Raw genomic sequence first — 19,103 nt, 5'->3', positions numbered from 1 at the left:
CAGATCGGGATGACTGGAGGTGGCCCTGGTGTAGTGGGGGAGCTTGAAGAGTTGAGATGATAGACTTGCCCTAGGGCCATTGGACATTGGATATCTGTCCCTGTCTGCAGATATTGTATCCACTCCCCTTCTGCAGCAGAGTGCTACGTATCCTGATCATTCTTCCATATTATTCTCCTCCTCACCCTACCAGGCATAAAGGAAGTGGTTCAACAGGATCCAAGCTTGCAATAATAAAAAACAAAACAAAACAAAATCTCATGCAGTTTGCATTTAGAGAACACGTCCTTTCCGACTCATCATGGTCGTACCTAGCATGATTCTGTCATTGGGGTCTCTTTCTTTGTTTCATTATGTTTCACAGCTGGTTAATGAGGGCATGGTTTTGGTTTACATCCTACTTAGACTGTTTTATTCAGAGAATCCTACACTGAATTAACTGACTAGTTCTAACTGGCCACCACAAACACACTTATAAGATGGAATGGGGAAAATAGTGATGTTTTTAATGAAAAACAAATGAGGCACTGTCTGGTTCTCATGGCATTCTAGAAATAAAGAAATAATTCTGACTGAAACCTCACTCATTCTTCTCACTGTATTCATGCCATTGATCTCAGAGGAAAACATGTATGATGACGTAGATGGAATAATCTATGTCTCTTTATCATCATTGGAACAATCATTCAAAGCACAGGTCTTATGATGATCAAATTAAGAGCACCATTTCTTTCCTTTTTTTGAGCCACAAGGTGATTAATTTTTTTCAGTGAAGTGGTTCTTTTTTTTGTATTTTTTAAAATATTTTATTCTTCCTCAGTTACATGTAAAAACAATTTTTACAATTTGTTTTTAAAAAGTTGAGTTCCAAATTCTCTCCCTTGCCCTCTTTCCACCCCCCCATTGAGAAGACAAGCAATTTGATATAAGTTATACATGTGTAGCCATGCAAAACATATCCATAATAGCAATATTTTGAAAGAAAATATAGACCAAAAAACCTCAAGAAAAATAAAGATAGTAAAAAAATGGTATGCTTTAGTCTTCATTCAGACACCATCAGTTCTTTCTGTGGGTCTGGGTAGCATTTTTAATCATGAGTCCTTCAGAATTGTCTTGGATTGTTGTATTTCTGAGAATAGCTCAGTCATTCACTGCCGATCATCTTACAATATTATTGATACTTTGTACACAATACATTTTACTTTGCATTAGCCCATGCAAGTCTTTCCAGGCTTTCCTATTCCTCATTTCTTAAAGTACAATAGTATTCCATCATAATTACATACTGCAACTTGCTCAGCCATTTTCTAAATCATGGACATCCTCTCAATTTCTAATTCTTTACTCCTAGAAAAGAGCTACCATAAATATTTTTGTACATATACATCCTTTTCCTTTTTGTTTTTTATCTTTTTTGGCATACAGACCTAGCAGTAGCGTTGCTAGGTAAATGGGTATGCATGGTTTTATAGACCTTTGGGCATAGTTCCAAATTGCAGAGCACCATTTTCAGATATGATAGATAATACATTACATTGTTAAGGATAAGGAGACTACCCTTGTGATGTCATTGGTAAAGGGAATGCTCTTTCTTTCATCGGTGAGGAAACTCCCTCTACCAATGCAGGTCACAGGTCACTTTATTTTATTCTTAGAGTTTCATGGAGCAGAACAGAGACAGGTCAATGACTGGTCTAGGGTTATACAGCCTGTTATGTGTTAGAGGTGGGATTTGAACCCAGTCCACAATACTGTTATTGAGAACTGATCCTGTTCTTAGATGACCAACTCTGTTACTAGGTTGTAAAATTCTTAAGAAGAATGAATACATCCAAGTCAAACCCTGTGAACCTAAAAGAGCACCATGTATGGACATATCATGCTCTCAGGTCAGAATTCCTCTCTGGCCTCCTGTTCCTCTTCCCTTTTTAGTCTTGATTTGTAATTATCCATTACTCCCCTACATTGTTTTCACTTCTCCTTTCAATTCAATTTAATAAACATGTGCTCATTGAACACTCCCTATGTACCAAAGCACAGTGATACAACCTTGAATCCATTCTCTGCTTGTTCTTTCATTAGTCACTTTTTCTAGTCCTCCATTCTATTTTAGAACTTAGGAGCAGTGCTGGAGAGTCATGCAGCTTTGCTTCTCAGGGTCACTACAAATTTATCTTGCCTAATCTCAAATGGGTTCTCAGTGATGTGTTATTGTTGTTCAATTGTTTTCAGTCGTGACTGACTCTTAGTGACCCTATTTGGAGTATTCTTGGCAGAGATACTGGAGTGGTTGGTCATTTCCTCCTCCAGTTCATTTTACAGATGAGGAACCTGAGGCAAACAGGGTGAAGTGACTTGTCCAGGGTCCCATAGCTAGGAAGTATATGAGGTCAAATTTGAACTCAGGAAGATGAGTCTTCCTGATTCCAGGCCAGGCACTCTATCCACTATAGTACCTTGGTACCCAGCACTAATTTTTAGCAGTTCTTTAATTTATTTCTGACTGGATGAAGATTAAACCACCAACAAACAAATATTAAGAGCCTACTATGTGCCAGACACTGTGTTAACTTCTTTACAAATTCATCTCGTTTGGTCTTCATAACAACACTGGGAGGTAGACATTATAATGACTCCCATTTTACAGTTGAGGAAACTGAGGCAGACAGGTTAAGTGATTTGTCCAGGGTCCCATAGCTAGAAAATAAGGATGGATTTGAACTCAATTTTCCCAGACTCCAGGTCTAGAACTCTATCCTTTGTATCACCTAACTGCGTAGGAAGTAAGAGACGAGGGAGCAGAGGAAGTTGATTTTGCCACATGAGGGGTAGAGGTTTAGTCTGATTTAGTACCCACCTATTTCTCTTTTTGAAATGACAGTAGGAAGAAATTGCACATATCTAACTCAGACCTCTGTGGATTCCACTGCACCCATGACCATATAGCTGCACTCCCAAGATGCGTGGCCCAGAAAAGTCAGACTAATGGTTTTCACCTCTATAAGGATGATGGTATTTTTTCTTCAGTGAAAGGCAAGCCAGTTTTCCCCTCACTTATACCACAGTGTCTTTTGTGTTGTGCAGCAGTCAGAAAAAAATGCAAAAAGTTTGTGGGCGAGTACTGAGGGGTGATGAAATTAAGAGCTTTTAGGACTCAAAGAAACTTATATCTCAGTTGTTAAGATGTTACTGTCCTGCTTTCTCTTCCAACTGAAATGAATCATTTCCACTTCACAGAGCCCTCTCCTTGTGAAAAAAGATGGGGTTGTAGTCCTGCCCAGTCTTTAACATGCTGCCAGAATTAGGATTTTTGTACTTGTTCTTTGTTTACAAAGCTTCATAAAGGCTTTAAGACTGGGACATGAGCTAATGTTTGAGTTTTTTCATTAAGTAAGCTTCTTGTTTATTTCAGCACATCGAAATGGAGGCTAGTGTTGTCCCCATAGACATATTAGTTTTTCACAGAGGACCCTCCCACTGAGGAGTGAAAGGCAGACAGATGCCTCATATAGCCTTGATGTATCCAGGCTACAAAACTCTAGGGAGTCTCCAAACAATCCTGGGACCTGCAGGAGTCCTCAGCCTGGTTTACCTGAGTATAGGTGGAATATAAATTGATGTTCTGGAAAACAACTTGGATCTGGTTTGGAGAAAACATGGAAATGTACACAGTGATACCACCACTGGGCATGTATGCCAAAGGGTCACATACAGAGGGCATGCTCTCAAATGTAGAGATATTTGGGCAGCATCGTTTGTGATAGCAAGAAAACTGGAAACCTAGTAGGTGCCTTTAAATTGAGGAGTGACTAAACAAGTTGTGATATATATGATGGTAGTATGATATTTTTGCCTTGTAAGAAATGATAAATAGAATGAAATCAGAACCATGTGTACGAATTGATGTAAGGCAAAGTAAGGAGACTCATGAGAAAAATTTACACAATGAGCACAATAACACAAAGAAAAATGACATGAAAAGATATTAGAATTCCAGGAAGTGCAAGACATCATTTGTACTACAAAGGACCAAAAGTCAACTAGGGATCCTTCCTCATGGCAGAGAGGTGGCGAATTATAGGGAAAGAAAGCGGCATACACTGTCAGATGTGGCAAATATACTGATTTGTTTTGTTTCATTTATTTTGTAATAAGGAAGGTCTTGGGGGTACAGTCATTTGTAAATGACAGGGATATAAAAACTATGTATCCAAAAGATATTTCTTTTTCTAAAAAAAAAAAAAAAAAGAAGACATGCTAACATTGGCCATCCATGGGCTTGTTCCTGGCACATAGGAAATCCTAGTCATACGTAGAGCATAGAGTCATTCTTCATGATGTAGGATTAGGATGTACATAGATGTATAGTGGGTACCTCTCATCATAGAAAGCATATAGAGAAAATTCTATTGATGCTTTCATACTTCCTTACAGCTGGGTGGCCCAGTGAATAGAGCTGTTGTGAACATCAGATGAGGTAATAATTGTAAAACATAGCACTGTACCTGGCATAGAGTAAGCTCTATAGAAATGTTAGATATTATTATGTTTGTTCTCTCTCTCTCTCTTTCTCTCTCTCTCTCTCTCTCTAGTGTTAGCTTACAATGCATAACAAACTGTTATGCTCTCTAGGCAAGAACATAAAATTGAACCTCTCCCCCCAACTCTGCCTCAAGTCTTCATTTATGGAGGGCTCATAATTTACAGTCATCTCTTCATTTCCTACCAGCTGCTTTTTTTGTTTTTGACTCTACCAATATCATTCATTTCCCCATCCCCCTTATACTTTACCCCCTCCATTTTCATGTTTCAGCTTACTATTTATATTGTCTTCTGTCATTAGACTGTAAGCTTCTTGATGTCAGGGATTGTCTTTTTTCCCTTATTTATTCCCAGTGCTTAGCACAGTGCCTGGCACATAGCAGACCATTAATAAATCTATATTTACTGTTTTGTATTGTGTATTTTACTTGTCTCCATATAAATGGATTGGTGTGTTTGGGATAGTGGCTGCCATATTTTTCTATGCCCTATAGCCATGTGCATGAGGCAAGTGCATCATTTACTTTGTCCTCTTAACGGTTCTGCCAACTTCATCCCATTTGCTGGTATGTCTAAATTTAAAATTTTAATAAGATACTTTCTATATTTTCACCCAGTATTTTTACCAATCTTTCTTTGTGAAGAAATAATTTAATTTTGAAAGAAAATAATTTTGTGTGAAGCTTTCCTAATGTATCAAAGGAACCAAGGATTGAGAAACCAGGGACTGAAATGAGGAAATCATTCGTTTGGACATAGCGAATTTGAAAGAACGGAAGACACATGGAGAAGCACCATACATTTGACATTTAAGAGATAGTTGAGAGGCTTAAGAGAGGAAAGAGAGTAAAACAACAGATTTGGAGGTCTGTAAAACAGGAAGTATGACAATAGCCAGGAGGAAATGAGTTAATTTATATGTTTAGTCTTCAGACTAAGAAACAGAAAAGCATTAAAAGGTGATTAACACCTGTATCCTCATTATCAGTTGCATGTAAGTTGTAAATTGTGATCCCAGGAGTAATGATAATAGTCTAGTACAGCTTGGGGTATGAAAAAAGCTTCTTGGAAATTCATGTGTATATATTTAAGAACATTAAATTAATTTGAAATATAATCCAAGCATGTATACTTTCTTGAAAGTATATTTCATGGTTTATAAGGAGAAACTATTAGATAAGCTATTGTACTACTGTCTACAACAAGTTTCATGTTATTATATTGAACAATACAGTCTAGCCATTGTATTTGTAGTATCCTAATGAGGTTTCCTAACCACCTGGCATCAGCTCTCAAAGGTGAACGTGCAGATCAGAAATCTGGGGTCTGGGATTTGAAGCCAGGTCTCTTGACTCAAGGTTCAGTTCATTTTCCACTTTGCCATGTGGTGCTCTCCTTTGTATATAAATAAAGATGACACTATTTTCCCAGGAGTGGTGATGGATTGTACTGGGTCTTTCTTTCTTACCCATTTTCCCTTGTAATCAGTAGCACACATTTGCAAAACAGCTGGTCAGACTAAATGGTCTGTCAGGGTTGGGGATACAATTTACGAGTGTGGAACATAGCAAGCACCTGGACAATTTATGAGTTGGAGGCATGATGCTGGCCATGAACACCATGAACTAACCAATTGATTTTATGGACCAAATTTGGAAGAGGGGTCTTGGAGATAAAATGTGCTGTCTATGTCCAGATTTTAAGGTCAGGGGAAAAGGCAAAAGGGAACAGAAAGATAAAGCAGGCAGGTAGTGTTGTGTTGTGTACCTAGCCAAATAATTGAATAATAGATCATGAAGGACGCTTGAATTATGGCTGAATCATGAGGTTGTTCATTTTTCTCTAAAGTCTAAGTAGTTCTTAGGTCAGTAAGCATCCCTTCACCTATTTGATAAGCAGGAGAGTGTCCAGAGGAGGGCATCTAGGATGATGATAAAGATGATAGATAGAATATTTATTAAATATTTCCAATGTATCAGGCACTGTCTTAAGCACTGGATATACAAATACAAGTAAACAAAACAGTCTCTGTTCTCAAGGAACTCACATTCTAATGAGAGGAGACAATATATAAAGGGAAGTCACTACCCTTAAAGAATTTACATTCTAATAGGTAGAACAATTCATAAAAGGGAGCTGGAAAGGAATATGGGGACAGAACATACTGATTTAGTGTGGGGTGTAATTCCCAACAAGATAAGGTGAAAGCTCAAATAGCCAAGCCAGGAGAACTTGTAGTGTCTTCCAAGGATATTGTGAGAAGGAGGTGAGCGCAATAACTAGAATGTAGGCAATATCGTGAGGAGATGTCTTGGAAGTGAAGAACATCCTTCATGCCATTTGAAGGTTAGTTCAAAGACCTGAGTCTATTTAGCTCAGAAAAGCAGAACTTAAGGGGGAACATGGCAACTGTCTTCAAGTATTTGAAAAGCCATCAAAAGGAAGATGAAATAAACATATTCTACCTGGCTTCAGAGGGGAGAATGAAGAGTAATGAATGAAAATTGCAAATGGGCAAATTTAGGCTTAATGTCAGAAAATATTTCCTAAAATATATCCAAAAATGGAATGGATTGCCTCTAGAGGTTTTGGTTTGACTTTGCTGGGAAAGACTGTAGAAGACTTTCTTGTTCAAGTATGAGTTGGACTAGCTGACCCCTAAAGTCTTTTCCAACTCTCAAATTCTGTGGTTCTGTTTTATGTGTATAAGACACATCTTCCATGTGCATAAATCTTATCAGCTTCTTTAGGGCAGAGAGCATGTCCCCTGACTATACCCCAAGAGTGTACTCAATAAATGTTTTTCCAGTGGAACTGAATCAGTGAAAATTATAATTCTAAAATATAAATTACATAAAAATATAAATCATAAATTATAAAATATTGAATTCAGAGTCATTATTTTACCTGTTCTGGAATCTAGAGGAATTTTGGGTTTTGATAGCCCAGGAAAGTTGGATTGTATTCTTCCCCAGGATTTTTCCAAATAGGATATTTTTTGCCTTCTAGCTATTTATACCCTCAATCAGAAAACTGCCCATTAGATATCCGTTCTGGGTCCTTTTCCTTCCTTGAATCATAGTTGCCTGTTAGAATCTCCATTCCAGAATTTCCCTCTCACTCTTTGACAATTTCAGTACATCATTCTTCATTTTCCTTTGCAATATTGTTTAACCTTTCCCCTATTTTCCTGCTGTACACCGTGATCCTTCAATCAAACATTAAACATTACTAAGTTAAACATTTACTAAGCACCTACTATGTGTCAGGCACTGTGGTAAGTATTGGGTAACATAAAGAAAGAAAAAATACAATTCTTTCTCCTGAGTTCACATTTGATGAGGAGACAACATAAAACGACCTTGCACAATAATAAATAGTAATAATACCTAGCACTTAAATAGTACCTACTATGTGCCAGGAACTCAGTGTCTTATAAATTTTATCTCAGTAGATCTTCACAACAACCCAGGGCAGGTAGATGTTACCTTTATTCCTATTTATAGTTAAGGAAACTGAGGGAGACAAGTTTAGTGATTTACCCATAGTAACACAGTTAGTAAGTGTCTGAGGCCAAATCTGGACTCAGAGTTTCCTGACTTTAAGCCCAGTGCTCAACCTACTGTGCCATCTAGGTGTCTAAGGACTGAGGCAAAGAAAGAAAAAAGGCAATCCCTGATCTTTTTTTTAAAAACACATTTAAATAATTTTTTAGTTCCAGATGCTCCTCTTCTCTCCAACACTTCTCTCATCCATTGAGAAAGTGAGAAGTATGATACCTTCATCAGAGAAATTTGCTGTACATTCTTTCTCCCTCCAGTTTCTTTCTTTTCTTCTAATTTTGGCTACACTGGTTTTGTTTATGTAAAACCTTTTTAATTTAATATAATTAAAATGATCCATTCTACTTTTCGTGATCCTCTCTATCTCACATTTGGTTATAATTCTTCCCTTATTCATAGACTGACAGATAATTTTTTTCATGCTTCCCAAATTTACTTATGATATCATGCTTTAGGTCTAAGTCATGTGGCCTTTTTGATCTTATCTTGGTATATGGTATGAGATGTTGGTTTATGCCTAGTTTCTGCCAGATGGCAGTCCTTGATCTTGAGTTTACAGTCTAATGGAAAGACAACATGAAAACAGCTTTGTATAAACAAGATATGTAATATAACACATACATACATATACACACATATATATACATATACATACATACATACATATATATATACGTATATATGATAAATGTAGGATAATCAAGAGAAGAAAGGTGCTACAAGGGAGATTGCAAAAGGCTTCTTGCAGAAGGTGGGATTTTAGCTGGGATGTGAAGGAAGTCAGTGGGTAGTGATGACAAGAGGGAGAATTCGAGGCATGGGAGATAGCCAATGAAAATACCTGGAATTGGGAGACAGAGTGTCTTGTGGAGTAGCAAGGGAGCCAGCGTCACTGGATTGCAGTGTCCTTCAAGAGGAATAAGGTATAAGAAGACTGAAAAGGTAGGAAAGAGTTGGAGTTTTAACTCTGTCAGGACCAAGATGGTGGAGTTGAAGAAAACAGTACAATTCAGATCTATCCCAAATAACTAAATAACCTGATTACTAAACGACACACCTCCTTAGACAGGTAATACATATAATAAGTTAATATTTGGGGGGAGGAATAAGATGTAAAGAAAAAAGTTAGAAACAATGGAAACTGATATCTAAACCTTGATGCAAAAACATTAATTAGTAAATGAGTTACTTTAAATTTATTCAAAACAATTCTTAATTTGATGGAAGTGATTTCTTGCAGTTCCCTAGATATCCACTTTTCCTTTTTATAAAAAGAAAATAATGACAGTAATAATAACAATAATTATGAAAGACAAACAAAAGTCCATTGGACGTTTTTTGAAACTGACTAATTCATCATCCTTCTGTTACAATACCTTCCACTCCCAAGTACTTTAATTTTGAATTAACTAGGAAATAGTTAAAGATCTTTAACCATTATATAATAGCGCAATGCTCACTTATAACAAATGTTCATTTGGCCTACAGTCAAGCACTTCTGTTCATCTGATATCATATGAATGATGGTAGCTATACAATCTCATGGATACTTGACATTTTTTGGGAGGGGGGGGCATTGCCTTACTAACGTCTCAGAGAATACACATTTTGCTTCTTCCATAGCTGTTAGGTTGGGGAGCTATTTGCAAGGGATGATGCTGGAGGGAATGGATAGTCCAGACTGCCCAGGGATCCATTCAGTTATTTGTCTGGATCCAGAACATCTAAATGTCTATGTCTCTGGACATATACACTTAGTCTGTCTCCAGCTATGATGTTGCCTGTAGGTAAGACCAAGGAGATATATATGTGTTATATACATGTACATAGTATAACATATATATGTTATATACATATACAAAGTATAACAATGTACATATGCACACACATATTCATGTTCACACACGTATATAGTATATATACATGTGTGTGCATACACGCACATACACACAAGTATATCCAAAAATTCTGGACTGGTATTTATTGACCAGCTAAGAATATTGCTCTTTTGGGATATTTATCATGGAAAGGGGCAAAGGAGAGAGAGAGAGAGAGAGACAGACAGACAGACAGACAGACATTGAGACAGAGATAGATGGATAGAAGCAGAGAACTGGCAAACCAAATGAGACCTCTTCATGGCACAGCAGCAAATCTCTGCCTTTTATTCTTGTGTGACTCAGTCTGTGTGTGTCTTCCTCTATGATGTGAATCAGTGAAGAAACACCACATGACAGGCTGTGCTATATAACATACCTGAAGTTTTGGGCACAAAGACCATCAAAGAAGTTTGGCAATAATGAATCTGTATTCTCCAGTGTCAAGTACAAAGTCCTTTGCTTGGTGTTTCAAACCCTTCATAACCTGGTTCATTTTTATGTTTCCAGTCCTTTCCATACCTTTCTCTGGTTTACAGTCTGAGATTCCATGGGGTACTGACCTCTTTGTTGCTCCTTCTACAAGACACTCAAGACACAAGACCTGTTTTTTCATTGTGTGTCCACAAGTCCCTGGCTTCTCTCCCTCCTCATCTCTGCCTCCTGGCTTCACATCCACCCTCTACAAGAAATCTTTCTTAATCTTGCTTAATTCTAGTGCCTTCCCTCTGTTGCTTACTTCCAGTTTTTCCTGTATCCTGTTTGTATACACTTGTTTCCATGTTGTCTTCCCTGTTAGATTGTGAGCTCCTTGGGAGCAAGGTCTGGTGATTTTCCCCCCTTTCTTTGTATACCAACATTTAACACAATGCCTAATACATAGTAGGCACTTAATAAATTTTAACTAACCTTCGGAGCTATTGTCTCAGACATGAGATTTTATTATCTCACTCATGTGTGAACCAGCAGTGACAAGACCTTGAACCACTAAAAAGATTGTTGTCTTTAATCATGTAGAAGACCCAGTTCTGAATTAACTTACAAAGGGCTTTACTTAGGAATCTGGGTAAGATAGAAATAGAGCAGACACATATGGGGTTAGAAACCTGCATAAGACTCCAAATCTCCCAAAAGTTATGCAGGGAACTGATCTCTCAGCTGTAAAAGACTGCCTGAGCTCCACTCCCAGCACAGGTGTGTGAGATAGTAGAGGTGTCTGTGGGTGGAAGATGCTACTTCATCCGCCCACAGAAGATGAAATGTTGGTTGTGAAAAATAAGCCATAGACATTATTAGAGCCTATCTCATGGATGCCCAACGTGAGTCTTGGCTTTCAAAGCACTGGTTCTCCATTCCTCTCTGGATTATCCTCACAGCACTTTACAATTTAACCATGAAGGGAGAGAGTAGCTTGGCATGCTATGCAGGAGAGGATGGAACACCAACCTGAGCAGTGTAGTCAGCCACAAATTGGGTGTGAGTGGGAAGCTATGTAGACTACTCATGTTTAGCTGAGAAGTGGGGACACTGAAGCAAAGGAACTAGACAGCTGGATCCATCAAGGTCCAAATGGGAGAAGCCATGAGAGCAAGAGTCACAATGGTCTTGGAACTCAGGATTCTACTCCCAAGGGCCTCATTTTTTTTAGTGCTATGAGTTTGTGGAGACTACAAACTGAATTTTTGGGATGTTAAACAGAGTTTCATTGGAAATATTCTCCCAATGGCTTGACTAAAGACTCTGCTATATATCCTTTCTCTTTGTTACTGCTTTAAGTAAGCCTATTCCATGTTCAGGAGGTAGCTAAGTAGTACGGTGGATAGACTGCTGGGCCTGTAGTCAAGAAGATTCATCTTCCTGAGTTCAGATCTGGCCTCAGAGACACTTACTAGCTATGTGACCCTGGACAAGTCCCTTAACCCTAGTGGATTCAGTTTCTTCATCTGTAAAATATGCTGGAGAAGGAAACAGCAAATCACTCCAGTATCTTTGCCAAGAAGACCCCAAATACAGTCATGAAGAATTATTCAAGACTGAATCAACTGAACAACAACAGAAATTTTATGTTCAGAGGTAGCTAGGTAGACTTGGCATCAAGATGATCTGAGTTTGAACTGTGTCAACTTGAGCAAGTCACTTAACTTCTTTCTACCTCATTTTCCTCATCTGTAAAATGCGGATAACCTCTAAGATATGTTACAAAGATAAAATGAGCCATTTATGAAGCTCTTTGAAAATCTAAAGGTGTTATAGAAATGTGAGTTATTATTAATTACTTTGTTAGCTTGAATACTCACAGAAGAACTAAGTCCAGTGTCTTTTCAGAGTCACAAATCATATTCCAAGGGTTTTCAAGGTAGACAGATGGTTACAAAGCACCAAACTGAGAGGCAATCCACTGAGATTGATCTATTTATTGTGTCAGATTGGAATCTGACACAAGGATTGCAGATACAAAGTATTTTACATACGTTTTCTTATTTGATCCTCACAACAACAACCCATTTGAGATGCCAGTCTTTCTATTTTAGGGGCAAAGACACTAAGGCTCTGAGAAGTTTCAATGCCTTGCCAAAGGTTATAAAACTAGCTTGTATCAGGTGGGATTTGAATCCCAGTTTTAAACTAAGTTCAGTGCTTTACCAACTATGTCTTGCCTCTGCAGAGCGCATTCTACTTTTCCTGTAGGAGACTTATTCAGTTGTTTCTGTTATGACTGAATCTTCATGACCCCGTCTGGGGTTTTCTTGGCAGAGTTACTGGAGTGGTTTGCTATATCCTTCTCCAGCTCATTTTACAGATGAGGAAACTGAGGTAAACATGGTTAAGTGACTAAGCCAGGGTTACACAGCTATTAAATATCTGAGGTCAGATTTGAATTCAGGTTTTCTTGACTCCAGGCCCTACCTTCTATCCATGCCACCCGGTTGCCCCCTATAGCAAGCACTTTTATTTATTAATGAAAGCCATCTCTCATCAACTGAACATGATCACACTATTTCCTTGGGACTCTGGAGCAGCCATCCCAGTGAGTTATAAAGGCTTTGGCATTCTTCTTGCTACATTAGTTGTCCTTTTGGACCTTAGGATTCCAAACAAACTCTTTAATAAAACAAGGCAGATTGCACAGTCCTAGAACAGCAGGTCTGACTTTTTCAAGTTGCCTGAACTGCTGGATGTGTTATCAGGGCCAAGGCTGAGTAATCATGTTTATCAAGACATGGGAAGGAGAAGAATGAATAAGTAATAAACAACTGGCTAGAAGTAGACCTGATCTTTAGGGAAATAATGGCCCAGAGGCTCAGCCTTCACTTAGGAAAAGAACAGGGACATAGCTCATTCTAGCAATGTTACAGATGAGTGGTGGCTGCTGTTGGCTTTCTCTTGTAATGAATTTTTTCCTGTTAAGGGAAGAATTAATTACATTTAGGACCTAGATTTCCTCTGTTTATTTAAAGTACGTGATGTTTGAGAAAACTGATTTCCTTTGTCTTTCTTCTTTCTCTTTCCCTTATTTTCTTGTCTCTTTCCTCTTATCCCTAAGTCACTCATTCTCTTTTCTTTTCTTTTATCAAACATTCATCTTACTTCCTCTTTCTCTCTACCTGACTGTCCTTTTTCCATCTTTTCCCCCTGCCTTTATCATTCCCCCATTTTCTCCTCACTTTCCTCCATTATCCTTTTCCTTTACATAAGGCCACCCCCAACCCCAATTTCTCACTGGAACTGAGCACAGATGATGGTAGGGGGAAGGAGAAAAGGTGATATATAAAATACTTTTTCAAATCTTCACTTTTTCCTGAGGCTGGGCTAGAACTGAGGCAGGGTTTTATAGGAGCCCAAATATAAAGAGCATCATAAAAATGACCTTAAAATTCATCTAGAGAAAAAAAAACCATCCTGGCTCTCTGATTTCTTATCTCAGCGCTCCAGCTGGGCTGAAATCGTGTTAGAGTAGAAATTTTCTTGTTTTCTCTTAAACATCATTTTGAGATTAAAATAATATGTAAAACCCCAGATACACTCAGCCCTGGTAGAGCTGTACTTTTCACCCATCAAGGCAAGCTCCTTTTCTTTCTGTTTTGCTACACCCACAGGCTTATCTGTGCAAATTATCAGCAAAGGAACTGTAGCTGCACAGCATTTGGGGTGGGTAGTTTTTGTCTGGGAAACACAAGAGAACTCCAGCATGCAAGTAGTCATTTCCAACTAAGACTTACCGTATGGCTCAGAACAATGACTGGCAGTTATCAAGTTGGTTTGGCTTTTGTTTTTAATTATGCTTGCAAAATGCAAAGTACCTCAGTACATGAGGATAATTGGTATTGCAAGAATGTAAAAACTAATCAGTAGTTCCCACCTCTCTAAAGCTTTAAGGTTTGCAAAATGCCTTCCTTATACCCTCTGAAAGGTAAGGAGAACATTTCACAGATATAGGACTTGCAGCTCAGGGAAGATAAACAATTTACCCAGAATCACACATTTCTAAGTGTTGGAGGTGGATAGTAGAGCTTGCCCAGTTTTCTGTTTACTAGAATGGTTCTAGGACTTTTTATCTTTCTGTTAATAGTAATTTCAGGCTATTATAGCTGCCTTTTGGGACTTCAAGAGTTCAGAGAAGCACAGAAGCAGCAGACAGACCAGAAAATGCTAAAAACAGTAGGTTTTTATTTGGTTCACTGGAACTAAAATGAGACAAATCACTTGAGTTAAGCTAAAGGCTTTGTCTGAGACCCGTAGGGACATGGCGAGGGTGGGAAGGGAGGAGGGGATAAGAATACTTCTGGATAATAGTTGAAATACCTCCTCAAATGCTTATTAACTGGGTGATGCTGGGCAAAGAAGTTCTCAGCCTCAGTTTCCCCCTGTAAAATAAGGATAATAATAGTATCTACTCCGCAAGGTTGTTGAGAGGTTCAAATGAGACAATATGGATGAAGCATTTTACAAAACTTGAAGATGTATAGATGATTTGTCTTCTTATTATCATGATCACTGGAGAGAGGACATACCCCGTTCTCTGGAGGGGCAGGATATGCCCTTAATTTAGCTATCAGGTAGTGTCTCAGTCCTATGTTAGATAATCTTAGAATAAAAGGATAATAAATATAGTTACAACTAGTTACAACTATAAGTCTTTATAGTTGTAAGGACTTTAGAGATCATCCATGTGACATTTTCATTTTTTATTTTTTACAGATAAGGAAAAAGAGACCCCAAAAGATGAAATGACTTTCCTGAGGTTACAGAGGTAATAAGTCGCTTAGCCATGATTTGAACCTGTGTTCGTTGACTCCCATTACAGATATGTACAATCAAATAAAACATTGCATATTTGGAGATTAGCCATGTCTAAAAACAATTCTGTCAAAATGTATTCTGAATCTATCACCTCTCTGTCTGGAGAGGGATAGCAGATTTCATCACGAGTCCTCTGGAATCGGGACTGGTCATTGTGTTGACAGGAATTCCTAAGTCTTTCAAAGTTATTTGTCTTTACAATTTTGCTATTAATGCATAAATTATTTTCCTGGTTCTGCTCAATTCACTTTGCATCAGTTTATACGAGTCTTCCCAGATTTGTCTGAAACTGTTCTCTTTATCATTTTTTATAGCCCAATAATATTCCATCCTATTCATTTACCAGAGCTTATTCAGTCTTTCCTCAGTTGATGGGTACCCTGCCCACTCTAGTTTCCAATTCTTTGATACCATGAAAAGAGTTGTTATAAATTTTTTTGTCCCTGTAGGTCCTTTGGTTCTTTGTTTGCTCTTTTTGAGATATAAACCTGGTAGAAATAGCACCAGGACAGTCCTTGTGCTTTCCGTGGTCCTATCTTCAGGCTACAGCAGAAAGAAGAAGGAAATGTAATATATGATTCAGCAAGAGGTAGCCCTTCAATCAGGATTGTGCTAGGAAATGTTTAAAAAGTGACTCTCCAAAAAAATTGTACACCCAACATACTTTTAAGTTGAATTTGAATTATTAACATTTTCTCCATCACTTTCTTAGATTGGGGCAATCAATAAACAATAATTCAAGCCCTGATTTGTAACATTTGCTGATTTCTAATGAGTAAATCTCCACACTGAGAATTTAGCAATAGTCTCTTTTGAACAAGTAGGAGTTGGCTCCAGCACACTCTGGCCCTCAGCTTTCTTTTTCTTTGATTGTCCTTTCCCTCTTCCCCTTTTGTCTCTTTTCTTTCCTCTCAATCTCCATCAAAACTCACTGTACCTAATTTCAAGATGAAAAACCTTTTTTTTTCTGTTAAAGGAAGCTCAGGCCTCACTGATAAGGTAGGTGAACTATTTTGAACTACAAGAGAACTTCCTCAGGTCCTTAGATGTCAACTCTGATGGGTAAATGTAGCCATGGCCAAACCTTTCTCACTCTATAGGGAAAAAAGAGCTCTGATGATAGGGTCTCCTGAGATGAGCTGCTGCCTTGTTGACTTAATTTGTTTCCTCGGAAGGATATTTCATTTTTCTTCTCTGCCTTCCTAGAACCAAGCCCTGCACTATTCCCCCTTCTCTCTGTAGAATAGAGCAAGTAATTAGAGATGTTTTCATTCATGGAGTGCTTGTATGCAAAAGATACAGGTATAGAGGTTGTGAAATCCTAGTTTTTTCTCTCCCTTGTATGTGCTTTTGGGCTACAAATAATTGTAACTCAACAAAGCACTGGATCAAAAATTTCAACATACTTGAATGCTTACCAGAGGTCCTTAACTTGGGGTTGGTGAATTTAAAAAAAATTCTGATAACTGTATTTCAATATTATTGATGCTTTTAATGTGGAACATTCTGTGAACAATGGGTTGACAGGCTGTGCAGAAGGAATAACATCACCTCCAAATTGACAGCTTCTCTAAATGAATGCCAAAGACACAAATGACTTGTGGCTAATAGAGCAATAAACTGCAGTCTTGGGAGAAAGAATAAAGGGTTAATGCAGTTGGTATTAGCATATATCCAAGAAGAAATATATCATGGGGGTGATCATCTTACTGTACAGTTCTCAAGATGAGTGTGGGGCAGCTAGGTGGTGCAGTGGATAGAATACCAGGAGTCAGGAGGACCTGAATTCAAATCTCACCTCAGTCACTTGACACTCACTAGCTGTGTGACCTTGGGCAAGTCACTTAACCCCAATTTGCCTCATCCTGGGTCATCTCCAGTCATCCTGATGAATATCTGGTAGCTGGATTCAGATGGCCATGGAGGAGAAGTGAGGCTGGTGACCTGCACAGCCCTCCCTCACTCAAAACAAAGTCAAGTGCAAGTCATGTCATTATTTCTCTGATGGCATGATCTTCTTTGGCAACAAAGGACAAACACACAAGATGAGTTTAAGTAAGATAATTTCTATGATATAGAGGATGAAGAAGGAGAGTAATTTTCTGAATAATTTGACAATATTCTCCAAATGAGGTCAACTTTTAATTCAGTAGATGCTTAGTAAGCATTCACTTTCTGAAAGGTGTCAATTTTTCTAACCATTAGAGTTGTGTGCTTTACAAACAATTGTTCAAAAATGCTTGTTGAATTGGAACATTTTAGGAAGGATACTGATAAGCAGTAGAGTGAGTGGTCAAAGGAGAGAACATAGCATGGTGAAGAGTTTTGAGATCATGTCACATGAGAGCCAGCTGAAGGAAGTGGAGGAGAAAATTGGGGAGGTCGTAATGGCAATCTTCCATGATTTTTAGGACTCCCATGCAGAAAACAAATTAAGACTTTCTCTGCTTACCCCAGAGGGCAAAAGGCAAGAAGTTCAGTCAACAAGTATAATTAAGCATCTACTATGTACCAGTCACATTATGAAGTGCTGGGCATACAAAGAAAACTCAACAAACAATCCATGCTCTCGAGGAGCTCACAGACTAATGAGGGAGACAAGATGCAAACAGCTATGTTCAAACAAGACAGAGACAGGATGAATTGTAGATAATCTTAGAGGTAAGGCATTAAGTGGGATCAGAAATAGCTCCTTTTGGAAGATTACCTTTTAGCTGGTACCTGAAGGAAGTCAGGGAAGCCGGATGAGGAGGGAGAGAATTCTAGGCATGAGGGATAGAGAAAATGCAGTCAGAAACTAGGAATTAGGGAATTAGGAACAAGGGGTTAAAGTTGCTAAGAAGCAAGCTTGGGTTTGATAAAAGGAAACAAAAATCTTAATAATAATTAGAGCTTTCTAAAAATGAAATGAGCTTCCTCCGGAAGTCTTAGATTTTCTATCATTAGAAGCCTCCAAACAGGTTGGAATGGCATTAAAAAGGGCCAGTAAAATAAAGTAAAATTACTAAAACTCAAAATGAATCGAAGCTGGTGAGAGAACCAAGGACAACAAAATAATGAAGGCATCTCTCTGTCTCTTTCTCTTTCTCTCTCTCTTGCTATCTATCTATCTATATCTATATCTATCTATCTATCAATCTATCTATTCATTCATTTGTTTATCTACTCATCCATCTACCCACCCATCCATCCATCCATCCATCCATCCATCTATCTACCTGCCACAATATTGAGTGGGAAAAAAGGACCAAAGAAGGGATAGAACTATTGATTGGAGTGGATGGGATAGTCACAATTGACAAAAGCTGCTGATTGCTTACTTTGCTTCTATTTTCTCTGCTAGGAACAAGCTTTGTACTGGCAATGACAACACAAAAACAGGAAGCTAGGAGTTGATACTCATACTAAGTAAGGAAGAAAACCTAGTTAAGCCAAATGAATTCGAGTCAAGTGGCCCAGATGAACCACGTTCTTGGGTTGTAAAAGAGCTAGCAGATGTGATTACTCAATCACTGTCTGTGAAAAATCACAGAAAACAGGAGAAGTGCCACAAGATTGAGAGAAGGGCAAATCTTAAAGACTTTCAAATAGGGAAGAGAACACATTCTGGAGACTAGAGGCCAGTGAACTTGATTTGAATTCCTGGGAAAATTCTAGAAGAGATCATGAAAGAAATGGTTTTTGAATATCTAGAAGGGGAAGTGGTGATTATAAAAAAGCCAGTATTGCTTCTTTCGAGAGCTGACTGTGCCTGAACAATCTTACTCCCCACTCCTACCCCTTATTTGATAGGATGTAATTTATCTAAATACTAGCA

General features: G+C 38.2%; 1 long non-coding RNA gene across 3 annotated transcripts in view; it reads left to right on the top strand.

The window, feature by feature from the left end:
* LOC140529792 (uncharacterized) overlaps positions 1–19,103 on the top strand; it is an 87,291-nt gene that overhangs the window by 47,896 nt on the left and 20,292 nt on the right. For 2 of the 3 annotated variants that reach the window (XR_011975676.1, XR_011975674.1), the window contains exon 2: positions 15,185–15,236. This is a non-coding gene — a long non-coding RNA (uncharacterized lncRNA). Of the gene's footprint in view, positions 1–14,323; positions 14,397–15,184; positions 15,237–19,103 lie in introns of those variants that run through there. The other variant, XR_011975675.1, reaches the window with a different exon arrangement.

This window comes from Notamacropus eugenii, chromosome 2 (assembly GCF_028372415.1).
Source record: "Notamacropus eugenii isolate mMacEug1 chromosome 2, mMacEug1.pri_v2, whole genome shotgun sequence".
Taxonomy (NCBI): Eukaryota; Metazoa; Chordata; class Mammalia; order Diprotodontia; family Macropodidae; genus Notamacropus; species Notamacropus eugenii.
Note: the sequence above shows the minus strand (reverse complement) of the source record. Positions and strands in the feature narration are given on the sequence as shown.